General features: G+C 36.1%; 1 protein-coding gene and 1 non-coding gene across 2 annotated transcripts in view; both read right to left on the bottom strand.

Annotated features, from left to right (window-relative positions):
- Nucleotides 1–13,430, bottom strand: part of ZSWIM5 (zinc finger SWIM-type containing 5) — a 223,047-nt gene that overhangs the window by 177,919 nt on the left and 31,698 nt on the right. The gene's annotated exons all lie outside the window — the stretch shown is intronic.
- On the bottom strand, nucleotides 5,600–5,672 carry TRNAR-CCU (transfer RNA arginine (anticodon CCU)). Its single transcript has one exon. It is a non-coding gene; the product is annotated as a tRNA-Arg (tRNA).

Here is a 13,430-nt window from a genome sequence, read left to right on the forward strand (position 1 = left end):
AAGCCTTTAAAAGTAAAGCAGCATAGTACCAGCACATGAACACACAGAAAGACCACTGCAATAAAACAGCAAGTCCAGAAACTGACTCAATTTGGAAGTATATGATTAACGTGATACTTCAAATCACAAGGATAAAGATGGACCTTTTAATAAATGGTGTTGGGACAACTGAAAAAAGAGATAAAATTAGATCCATTCTTCATACCATATACAAGAATAAACTTCAAATAGATCAGAGATCTAAATGTAAAAGAGTGAAACTATATATAAGTACTAGAAGAAAACATGGGTAGGTTTCTCTATAACCCAGATGTAGGGAGAAGCTATAATTCAAAATCCAGATGAATAAAATAAAATAGTTAAATTTGACTACATAAAAATGAAAAAATTTTGCATGGTCCCAAACACCATAAAAATCAAAAGACAAATGACATTTCTAATAAAAATCAATTTAATTTTCTCTACCTTTTCTTCACTCCTCTCCTAGGTGCCTGCTACATAGTAAGCACTTGATAAATAATGATAAATGAAATTTTCATTATCATCCACCTTAGATTCCTTGGTCCATTATTTTAATTACCCTTTTGTCAATATCCTAAAACCTGTCAACTAGCTTTATTTGACAAATACCTGGCAAAACCTTAATCCTAGAACTATTTATTTGCCTTCTCCATACCTGATTGACAGACACTGATGAGTAAAAAATCACACAATTAGGTTGACTGGTGCTATTGAAAATTCAGGTTCACCCATTCTATTTGAGCTCACAACACTGTCAGGCATTCTTACTATGTTTTCTTCATCAGCCTGCTCTCCCATTCTCAGCATCAAACCTCTTCCTCCCTCTTTCTTCAAAACACCACTTGTTATCGCCACTTGGCTGTCTCATAGATATTTCAGATTCAACATGTTAAAGACTAAATTCAACATCTCTTCCACACAGCACTGCCCTCAACCATCTAACTACCTTCCCTCTCTTCTCCAGCCCCCTTACCTTGGTAATGGCACTACCATAAAGCCAGAAACCTGCAGTCATTCTTGTCTCCAACTGTTGCCTTACCAGCAACCCTCTCAATATCAAATCAATCATCAAATCATGTCCATTCATATGTAGAATCCAACCACTTTTTTCATGGGTTCCATGAGCCCAGATAAACATTATTTTCTAACAGCTTACAGTTTTTCAAAACCCACCTCCCTGCCTCCACTCTTAACCTAATTCTAATTCTCCAAACTGCAGCTAGTTTTCTAACTGGCTTAAGACTCTTAAAAGGTCCTCTTTGATCTGACCCTAGACAAACTCTTCAACTTTACTAAATTTCTTTCAGTCTGAAACATGTCACTCTCTCACCTCTAGGACTTCGCAAACACTATTCTCTCTACTTGAGATACTTTTGTGATACCTCTTAATCTGGTTAACTCTTACTCAAACTTCAGGTCTCAAATACAACATCACTTATTCTAGGCTCTATCTTATTTCCCTGAATAGTAAAGAGCCTGCTGCCATACTGCCCTCAAGGAATTTACAATGTAATGTAAATAAACACATAAGAAAGGAGTCTTTTTTCCTACCTGGGAGTCACAGAGAAGGTAACATCTGAATAGTTTTAGAGAATGAAGAGTTCTGGCAGAATGATGAGGATACTACCTCCCTTCTCCCCCCTCAAAATACATACACAGGGAGGGAAAGATGTGAGAGGATGGTGTCCAAACAGATATATGAACAGACTGTATTTTGATCTTTATACAAAAAGTAATGGGAAGCAAGCAGGCAGGGACTCAATCCATGCTGGACTTGAACAGGAAGCCATAGAAAGGTTTTAAGTAGGGCAATGACATGACCACATCTGTCTTTTCAGAAAGATCATGCTGACAGAAATGAGAAGAATAGTTAAGTGAAAGTCAAGAGTAGCTTCTGGAGGAACCAGTTAAGCAAGTGCAATAGTCCAGGCAAAAGTCGATGGTAGTTTTGGCCAAGGGTAGTGGTAGCAGAAAGGATAAGCTTTAAACTGATTCAAGAGATTTAGGAAGCAGGACCATCAGGAGTTGGTGGTGAATTAGATATGATGGGTAAGGAAAATGGAGGAGTCAGCGATGATTCTCAGTTTTCTGGCTAAAGGATTAGTTGCACGTGATGTCACTACCAAGACAGGGGACTCCAGAGGAAGAAGACTTTGATAGAAACAATGAGTTCAGTCTTGGACATAGTGAGTTTGATGATCTAGAGAGATATGTAAGTGGACATACCCAGAAGGCAGTTAATTACACCAAGGCTGGATAGAATAGAAACAGACTGCAAAGGTGACTGACAAAGGGCAACTAGGCAAACAAAAGATATAAAAGGCATTCGAACTGGGAGGGAAGAAGTAAAACTACTATCTCTATTCACAGATGGAATGATCTTATATATAAAATATCCTAAGGAACCTACACAAAAACTATTAGAGATAAATAAACAAGTTCAGCAAGGTTACAAGATCAATATACAAAAATCAATTATACTTACATGCACTTTCAATGAACAATGAAATTAAAAAAAAAAACAATCAAATATATAAAATCTTACCATTACCCCAGAAAGTTTTCTCATGCCCATTACCAGCCAATCCCCTCCAGAGGCAACCACTGTTCTGATTTTTTTTTTTTTTAATGATTGATTAGTTTTGCTTATTTTAGAACTTTCTATAATGAAATCGAACAACATGCACTCTTGAGTGAGGCTTTTTTCATGTGGCACAGTATTTTTGAGATGTACTCATGCTGTTGTACATATCAGTACTTTGCTCCTTTTTTAAAATTACTGTCAAACAAAGCTGACTGTATTATTTGTTTTATTGGAGTATAGCTGCTTTACACTGCTGTGTCAGTTTCTGGTGTACAGCAAAGTGAATCAGCCATACGTATACATATATTCCCTCTTTTATGGATTCCCTTCCCATTTAGGTCACCGCAGAGCACCAAGTAGAGTTCCCTGTGCTATATAGTAGGTTCTTATTAGTTATCTATTTTATACATAGTAGCGTATATATGTTAATCCCAATCTCCTAATTGATCCTACCCCCCAGTTTGCTCCTTTTTATTGCTGAGTAAGTAGTCTATTGCATGAATATAGCAGTTTATTTACTCATCCTTCTGTTCATGCACAACAAGGCTGTTTCCAGTTTGGGGCCATCACAACTAAAGCTGCCATGAACATTCTTATACATTGGTTTTTGTTGACTTTTTTTTTTTTTTTTAAATTTTGGCTGCACTGGGTCTTAGTTGTGGCACACGGGATCTTCGCTGCAGTATGCGGGATCTTTAGTTGAGGCATGTGGACTCTTGGTTGCGGCATGCATGCGGGATCTAGCTCCCAGACCAGGGATTGAACTCAGGCCCCCTGCATTGGGAGCATGGACTCTTAGCCACTGGACCACCAGAGAAGACCCTTTGTTGACATTTTTGAAATGTGCTTTCATTTATTTTGAGTAAATACTTGAGTGGAACTTCTGATCATAGGGTAGGTACATCTGCAGACCATTTTTCAAAGTGATTATACCATTTATATTCCCAACAACAATGTTATAAGACTTCTGATTGCTCCATATCCTTACCAATATTTGGCTTTTTAATTTTAGCCATTCTGGTGGGAATGTAGTAATACTATCTCATTGAGGTTTTGTTTTTAATTATTTATTTATTTACTTATTTCCTTATTTCCTTATTTATTTTTGACTGCGTTGGGTCTTCATTGCTGCACACGGGCTTTCTCTAGTTGCGGTGAGCAAGAGCTACTCTTTGTTGTGGTGCACTGGCTTCTCATTGTGGTAGCTTCTCTTGCTGCAGAGCACAGGCTTTAGGTGCACAGGCTTCAGTACTTGTGGCATGCGGGCTTGGTAGTTGTGGTGCATGGGCTTAGTTGCTCCTCCACATGTAGATCTTCCCAGACCAGGGCTGGAACACTTGTCCCCTACATTGGCAGGTGAATTCTTAACCACTGCACCACCAGGGAAGTCCCTCATGGTGGTTTTAATTTACATTTCCTTGATAACTAATAATGTTGAGCACTTTTTATTGTGCTTATTAGCCATTTGCATAGCATAATCTTTGTGATGTGTTTGTTTACATCTTTTGCCCATATTATATCAGGTTGCTTGTCTTGTTATTATTGAACTGAGAGAGTTCTTTATATATCTAGATGCCAACCTTTAGTCAAACATATGTTTGGCAAATATTATCCCAAGTGACTGAATTGCTTACCTTTTTCAAGTAATGTTACAGAACTTCTCTCTCTGAAATCAAATAGATTTGGATTTAAATCCTGGCTTTACCTATAACTAGCTGTGGGAATCTGAGCAAGGTATTTAACTTTGGGGGCTTTTTTTCCCATCTGTAAAACAGAGATAGCACCTACCTTTATAGGGTTGTTGTGATAGTTTAGACAATGGATTTTGACATACCTGGCACATAAAAGGTTTTCAATAAATGTTAGTTCCATTCTTTTCTTATTTTAGTTCTATGATAATATGGCAGTTGCTGCCTTAAATAGCTGAACTGCAATTCTTAACACTGGAAAACTATAAAAATTTGAATTTTCACAATGGTAAAAATCACTGCAATACTGGAAACCATACAGAATTAGGGCTCCTGGGAAGAGAGTAATGTATCTTTTACTCTAGTTCAGGAAAATATTCAAAATAAGGCTGAACCTAAAAGTAGCTAAATCAAATGAAATTCATCTGGAGGTAAAATTGAAAAGAAAAAGGTGAAAAATTCAAATTGTGTTGTGCTAACAGTCATCTGTTACAGCACATGGAAAATTAAATGACATGCTATTGCAAAGACAATTGTACTAAATCCTTTCTATACCAGAGTTAGTTGTATTTCATCTCTTACAGAAATTCACATAAAAATAGGTTTAACCCAAAAGCATTTTTACAACATAACTTCAACATAATAATATTTTAAGTAAGAGTTGTGCTAATAACTTACTATAAGTTAATTCAGTTCTAGTAATTACTATAATTGTTATAACGCAGTACAGAACTTGCTTTATTGTTTTCTGTTCCTATATTTATTTGTTCCTATAAAAAATTTCAGGTTCTGTATCTAAATTCTGCCCCCTTGGTTTACTAGTCAAGTTAAACTCTAAGTCGCACTTCTTTCATTTGTAAAATGGAGATGGTAATATTATGTCTTGTATCACTGCTATGAGGATTAAACGAGATAAGTCAATAAAGCACAGAATACTTTTAACATATAGTAAATGATCAGTAAATGTTAGTTATTTGTTATTGTTGGTGTTGAAGTATGTTAGTCAAAAATTTTTTTAAGTTTCTGCGACTAGTCCGGGCTTCTCATTTTCCAATTTGGAGAGGTAACTGGGATAGGATTATGACTCATCCATCAAGCCGACTGGAAAACAACGACAGACTATGTATTTTGCATTCTTCAGATCACTTTTTTGGAGAGACCTACTCTCCAAAACAGGTCTTTTATTTATTTTTTTAATATTTATTTGTTTTATTTATTTTGGCCTCGCTGGGTCTTAGCTGGGGCACACGGGATCTTCACTGAGGCATGCAGACTTCTTAGTTGCGGCATGCATGTGGGATTCTAGTTCCCCAACCAGGGATGGAACCTGGGCCCCCTGCATTAGGAGCACAGAGTCCTACCCACTGGACCACCAGGGAAGTCCCAATTGAAATTTTAGCTTCTAATACGGTAAATATTGATAGATATGACCCACATAAACAAATGCTCTTTGGGAAGCCTCAGTAATTTTTAACAACGTAAAGGAGTCCTGAGATCAAAATGTTTGAGACTAATATAATGAATTGATCAGAAAATGTGAATCAGAATTCTCCTGATTCAAAGTAAATTATGGTCAAATTTCTGAGTTATCTATTTTTCCTTTTTTGGCTAGATTTAATTTGAGTAGTAATTAAGAATTACACACATTCGCTTTTCCCTATTGTAGTTATACTTACAGTAAGGTTACAAAAGCTAATTACAGCTTCAGGCTTAGGATTTTTTTATTGTTTTGTTTTTTTACTATGAACTAGAATTGAATTGCATCAACTTAATGCAATATGCATAGTTACTTTATGCCTATAGGAACTTATAATTGGCAATTAAATTTTTAGGGTGATATGATTACTAATAAATATAGCTTACTTGCAAGACACAAATCTTTTCAAACAGTAAATCCACAGTGGTCCACGAAAGTGAAAATACTGGGAAGCACAGTACTGAAATGAGCTCTTCAATTCATCTCCCACTCCCACTCCCACTCCCAGCCCTATGCCACTGCCTTAAGCTAGCCACTTCTCTTCTCTCGCTTTTCCTATTACAGTAGCCTCCTACGTTCATTCTTTATTCTCACCAATCCATTCTCCACACTGAAGCGAGAATGATCTATCTCAAAATCAAATCTGGCCATGTCATCACCCTTGTTATTAAAAAGCTTGTATGGCTTCCCATCCCTCTACAGCAGAGACCATAAACTGACAGCCTACGGGTTGCGTAAAAAATAAAGATGAAGGGGTTTTTTTCCCCACATTCAGGAGCTTTGAAAATATGTTTTCACGTTAAAAAAATGTGGATATACAGCTTCACTTTAAAAAATTAGAAAATTCGGCAACACTAGGCCCTAATTTCCACATAGAAAACTGTGCTGGAGCAGAGGAAAGGACACATAGGTAAGACAGGGCATATGTGATTTGTGATTTCCAGTTTACCAGAGTCCCTACGTAGTCTAATTCACTCAATTACCTTACCTGCCTGGCTCCCCATAAACAACTGAATTTGTGCTACCTGCTTTACAAGATATAGCCTGAACTCCTTAGAAAGACTGGCCCTTGATGATCTGGGTTCAAGTTAAGTTTCCTCTCAATTCCAATCTCTCTTATGCTTTCCCTTCACACACATGCTACACTCATCATTTCTCAAACACACCACGTTGTTTCACACATTCTTTTACCTTGTAAGCTGTACATCTAGCTCCTTCTGCTTGGAATGTCCTTCCCAAAGAATTCTTCTACTCCTCCTTAAAAATCCAACCATATTAGAAGGTGGGGAAACATATACTCTCATATAAATGAGATAATGCTTGTAGCACAGACGTTGGCATATAGTAACCTCTCACTAAATGTCCTTACAACAATTCTAAGAGGTAGGTATTATGATCTTATATTAGTGACAAGGATGTTGTTGCCTAAATAAGTAACTTAATCATGACCAAGGAGCTAGTGACACATTTGGAATTTCTTTTTTTCACTGTTGGTAGGATTTTATTTTTTTATCCTATTTTTTTTAATTGAAGTATGGTTGATTTACAATGTTCTGTTTATAGTGTATAAGAAAGTGATTCAATTATACATATATATGGTTTTTTTCATATTCTTTTCCATTATGGATTATTACAGGATATTGAATATAGTTCCCTGTGCTGTACAGTAGGACTCTGTCTATCTATTTTACATATAGTAGTTTGTATCTTTAATCTCATACTCCTAATTTATCCCTCCCCCTGCTTTCCCCATTGGCAACCACAAGTCTATTCTCTAGTCTGTGAGTCTGTTTCCGTTTCATAGATAAGTTCTTTTGTGTCATATTTTAGTTTCCACATGTAAGTGATATCACATGGTATTTGTCTTTCTCTTGCTGACTTATTTCACTTAGTAAGATAATCTCTAGGTCAGACTTCCCTGGTGGTACAGTGGTTAAGAATCTGCCTGCCAATGCAGGGGACCTGGGTTCAATCCCTGGTCTGGGAAGATCCCACATGTCTTGGAGCTACTAAGCCTGTGTGCCACAACTACTGAGCCTAAGTGCTCTAGGGCCTGCATGCTGCAACAACTGAGCCTGCATGCCTAGAGCCCGTACTCCTCAACAAGAGAAGCCACCGCAATGAAAAGCCAGCACAGTGCAACAAAGAGTAGCCCCCACTTGCTGCAACTAGAGAAAGTCTGAATGCAGCAACAAAGACTCAACACAACCAAAAATAAAAAAAAAATGTTTAATAAAATAATTTTAAAAATTAAAAAAAAAAATCTCTAGGTCAACCCATGTTGCTACAAATAGCATTATTTAATTCTTTTTTTATGGCTGAGTAGTATTCCATTGTGTGTGTGTGTGTGTGTGTGTGTGTGTGTGCGCGCGCGCGCGCCACACCTTCTTTATCCATTCATCTGTTGATGGACATTTAGGTTGCTTCCATGTCTTGGCTGTTGTAAATATTGCTTCTATGAACACTGGGGTACTTGTATCTTTTCAAATTGGAGTTATCTCTAGATATACGCCCAGGATTGGGATTGCTGGATCATATGGTAACTTTATTTTTAGTTTTCTGAAGAACCTCCATACTGTTTTCCATAGTGGCTGCACCAGTTTACATTCCCACCAACAGTGTAGGAGGATTCCCTTTTTTCCACACCCTCTGCAGCATTTGTTATTTGCAGATTTTGTAATAATGGCCATTCTGACCAGTGTGAGGTGGTACCTCGTAGTTTTGATTTGTATTTCTCTAATAATCAGTGTTGTTGAGCATCTTTTCATGTGCCCATTGGCCACGTGTATGTCTTTTTTGGAGAAATGTCTATTTAGGTCTTCTGTCCATTTTTTGATTGGGTTGCTGTTATTGAGCTGTATGAGTTATTCGTTTATTTTGGAAATTAAGCCCTTGTCAGCCACATCATTTGCAAATATTTTTTCCCATCTCGTAGGTTGTCTTTTCATTTTGTTTATGGTTTCCTTTACTGTGCAAAAGCTTGCAAGTTTGATTAGGTCTCATTTGTTTATTTTGCTCTTATTTCTATTGCACTGAGAGACTGACCTAGGAAAACAGTGCTATGATTTATATCAGAGAATGTTTTGCCTATGTTCTCTTCTAGGAGTTTTATGGTATCATATCTTATATTCAAGTCTTTAAGCCATTTTGAGTTTATTTTTTGTGTATGGTGTGACGGAGTGTTCAACTTCATTGATTTACATGCAGCTGTCCAGTTTTCCCAACACCACTTGCTTAAGAGACTGTCTTTTCTCCTTTTTATATTCTTGCCTTGTTTGTCAAAGATTAATTGAATGTAGGTGTGTGGGTTTATTTCTGGGCTCTCTATTCAACACAGTTGGAATTTGAACCCTAATCCCTCTAATGTTAAGGTCTATACTAGTATCACCAGGCTACACTCTCTCTTTTTATTTGACTCAAATCACACAGACCTGCCAGATTAACTTTCCTAATATATTTCATCATGTCACGTTTCTAATCAGGTACCTCCAACAGTTCCCTGTTGTCAACAAACCCAAATCATTCTGCTTTTATATTCCTAATTGCCTATCACAGTTCAGCCTACAAGTTTAATGTATAGTCTCAACTAATTCAACTCATTATTGAATGAATGAATGAATGAATGAATACATGAGAAAAATTCTACTATACTGGTGATCTGTAGTAGATGGTAGGATCTTAACACTTTCTTTAGCATTTGCCATTCACCAATCTTAATACACAGTATGCACTGAATAAAAAACTTATTAAAATCTATAATATACATAAGCATTATCAGCTTTTAATCTCCCCACAGATAACATTATGGCTCCAAGACAATGAAATACTAAAACTCAGCAACATCTATGTGTATGTATAAATATATGTGCATGTACACATAATTTGCGTGTATGTAAAATACTTTATTTCATTTTAAAGATAAAAGTACTAAAACATTTAAAAGCCTGCACATATTACATGAGCTTATTTATATAAAATAGTATGCATACGTCTCTGTGCCTATATACTGAGAAAATTCTGGAAAGATGTTCAGATGACTTTTACCTTTTTTCTCTTAACTTTTGTATTTTGTTGTAATTAATTAGCACGTAATTTTTTAAAAAAACAAAGCTATTTAAGCTATTTTAAGAAATAATTCTTTTTGAATCCTCAATAGTAAAGGGATTAGTCATAATCCCTCCCACCTCAATCAAAAACATACCAAATCACATTTACGAAGCAAATATTGAAGTTCTAAGAATAGGTAACTACATAAATTAGAAGACAGTTTTAATTTTAAAAAGACATGTTATGTACTCGAAGGCCCTGAAATAACTTCTTATTAAGTTAAAAAGGATTGGAGAATTACCAATATTTATAGCACAGTACTGAATTTACATTATTTCACATGAATATTTAAAAGCAGTTACATTTATCTCACAGTACAGCAATCTTTTTTTTTCAGAGATCACCTATATTTCACATCTACTCTAGATGCAATTTTTTAAAAAAGACATATTAACAGCGTGCAGGACTAAGAAATTTCAACACAAGGATTTATTCAAAAAATTAACTGTTTTATCAGTTACTGAAAAATGCTGCCAATGGAACTACTCCATGCTGGTTTCCAGAATGGCCTATGTTCCTGCATATGCATTTTCAATTCCCTAAAATCAAGTTTTCTTAAAAAAATTAATAAAATGCCAAATACCCTTCTCCATTATCTTTTCAACAAGCTCCAGGACCATACCACAGCAACTAAGACTCAAAAAAATTAATTTTATATTGGAAAAAATTACTGTACAGTATTTCTTTGTTCTAAGGTCAGAAAGTCAATTGCATTTGAATTGTCTACAATGGCATGTATCTGACAAAGATTAATTTAAAACAGATGTCTTTGAAATCAAAGTCCATTGAACAGTTTCACAGCCTATCAACCCTGTGAAAGCCTCTCTTGTTGCAGCTCTGCTACAACACTTCTTTCAGAAATAGTTCAGTCTATTTTTGTAAGATTGAAGGTCATATTATTACATTCCATAACCCCATAAGGATCACAAAAGTACAAAAGAAATAAAGCATGATCTAAGAGGCTTCATGAGAGTGAACATTAACCAATACTATCAAGAAAAATGCTGAGGACAGTTATATGCTGTACGGAACATTATACCACTGTAACCAATTTTTGTTAATGTGAATTCAACAAATATACTTTGAAAGAAATTTAACCAACTGCCTAGCAAATTATTTTAGCAAAATTTTTACACTATTATTAGGAATTACAATTGTTTCTATAACACAAAAAAGGTAAAAGATATTTGAGATTTAAATGAAGCTGTTCAAGTAACAGCTTACCTTTTTCACTCACCTACTGCTTTAAAGAATCATAAATTTCATTATATGAATTTTTCAGCCTAAAAATTCTTTCTAAAATCTGTCCAAATTCATAATATGCAAAACTGCAGGGGGACAGCTATTCATATTATAAGAATGCTTACAGGTGTGTACTCAGATGTAATATTCAAGTTAAAGGAAAGATGATCCATTTAATGCTGAATCCAAAATGTAACCCAGGGACTTCCCTGGTGGTGCAGTGGTTAGGAATCCGCCTACCAATGCAGGAGACACTGGTTCGAACCCTAGTCCGGGAAGATCCCACATGCCTTGGAGCAACTAAGCCTGTGAGCCACAACGTTCTAGAGCCTACAAGCCACAACTACTGAGCCTGTGTGCCACAACTACAGAAGCCCGAGCACCTAAAGCCCATGCTCCACAACAAGAGAAGCCACCATAATGAGAAGCCCTCACACTGCAAGGATAAGTAGCCCCCACTTGCCACAACTAGAAAAGGCCCGTGCACAGCAATGAAGACCCAATGCAGCCAATGAATACATAAATAAATTTATTAAAAAAATAAATAAATAAAAGTTTATTACGTAACTTAAAAAAAAATGTAACCCAAAACGGTTGTAAAAATGAACAAACAGGATTCTGTTTCGGGGCTACCCTATACTTTGTTTTGACCATATTTGTTAAGTGAATATTAATAGTTGTACTGTCCTCTCAAAAAAATTAATCTGCCCAAAAAAGGAGATAAAATACCAACCTCAGTTGTAATAAACAGCATATATATTCATTAAAAGCAACACTATAATAACTGAAGAACCCAGTGCCAAATTAGTACTACAAATATACTCTTAGTGGAATGAGCTAAAATGAACAAAATATGTTCTTTAAAAAACAAAATATTTTACTGCGCAGAAAACTGAAAAAAATTTCTAATTTACAGTTCTGTAGCAAATTTACCACACATGATCTTAGACAAGTCATAACTAACATCAATACAGAAGTTTATACTTTAACAAGCACTTCAGATATATTACCTCCTGCAGCTGAACTCTGGGGGAAAATATTCTACCATAAAAGGAGCTACGAAGATTGCTGCACACTTTCTGCTCCCACAGCATGTCCTTATCATCTTTCCAGAATCTCTAGGAGCACAGGGTTTAGAGCAGTTAGCAAAGGAACCACAAATTTAGATTACAACCATCATATAAAGCACTCTTTTTTTGGCTGGGCCATGCAGCTTGTGGGATCTTAGTTCCCCGACCAGGGATCAAACCCGGGCCCTGGCAGTGAAAGTGCCAAGTCCTAACCGCTGGACTGCCAGAGAATTCCCGTAAATCACTCTTTTTTTTTTTTTAATTTATTTATTTTATTTATTTATTTATTTATTGGCTGTGTTGGGTCTTTATTGCTGCATATGGGCTTTCTCTAGTTGCAGCAAGCGGTGGCTACTCTTCGTTGTGGTGCACAGGCTTCTCATTGCAGTGGCTTCTCTTGTTGCGGCTTCTCATTGCACTGGCTTCTCTTGTTGTGGAGCACAGGCTCTAGGATCATGGGCTTCAATAGCTGTGGCACTCAGGCTCCACAGTTGTGGCTCACGGGCTCTAGAGTGCTGGCTCAGTAGTTCTAGCACACAGGCTTAGTTGCTCTGCGGCATGTGGAAACTTCCCTGACTAGGGCTTGAACCTGTGTCCCCTGCACTGGCAGGCAGATTCTTAACCACTGCGCCACCAGGGAAGTACCCCATAAAGCACTCTTAAAATGAGTTTTATAAACCACTTATCAGTAAAACTTGCAAATGTTCTGCCTCTTTTCCTCCTTCTACTGCTTTCTAACAAATTCTATAATGTAACTGAAAACTGAAACTACCTAAATTGCTATGGTAAATCATAAAGGCAATTAAAAATAAGGTGAATAAAATAACAATATATTCCCCATTTATGGAGTCACCTGTTCTGTTTTTCCATCTGTACTGCAAAGTGAATTATTTCCTTGATTTAAATTATAACTTTCACTAATTTCAACCATTTTATACTACTGGAGAAAAAAGTTAATCTTGTAAGAATATATAATAGGTCCATGATATATTAATTTAATATACTAGACTCAACAATACATTTATTGTTCTAGTACAGCATCAGCTAGACACTTTGTTTTAACTCTATGCATTAGAGATGTGATATAATGTATAAGGCAAGAATGGGTGTTATTAAAAGCAATAAAGATTTGTCATAGTCTATATACAAAATCTATGTCTGAATTTTCTTATGGACAGGTAAGGAAAAATAATTTCCGTATATAATGTCTTCACTTAATTGATTTGCCCTTCTCAGTTACT

This window comes from Hippopotamus amphibius, chromosome 1 (assembly GCF_030028045.1).
Source record: "Hippopotamus amphibius kiboko isolate mHipAmp2 chromosome 1, mHipAmp2.hap2, whole genome shotgun sequence".
NCBI classification, from domain to species: domain Eukaryota; kingdom Metazoa; phylum Chordata; class Mammalia; order Artiodactyla; family Hippopotamidae; genus Hippopotamus; species Hippopotamus amphibius.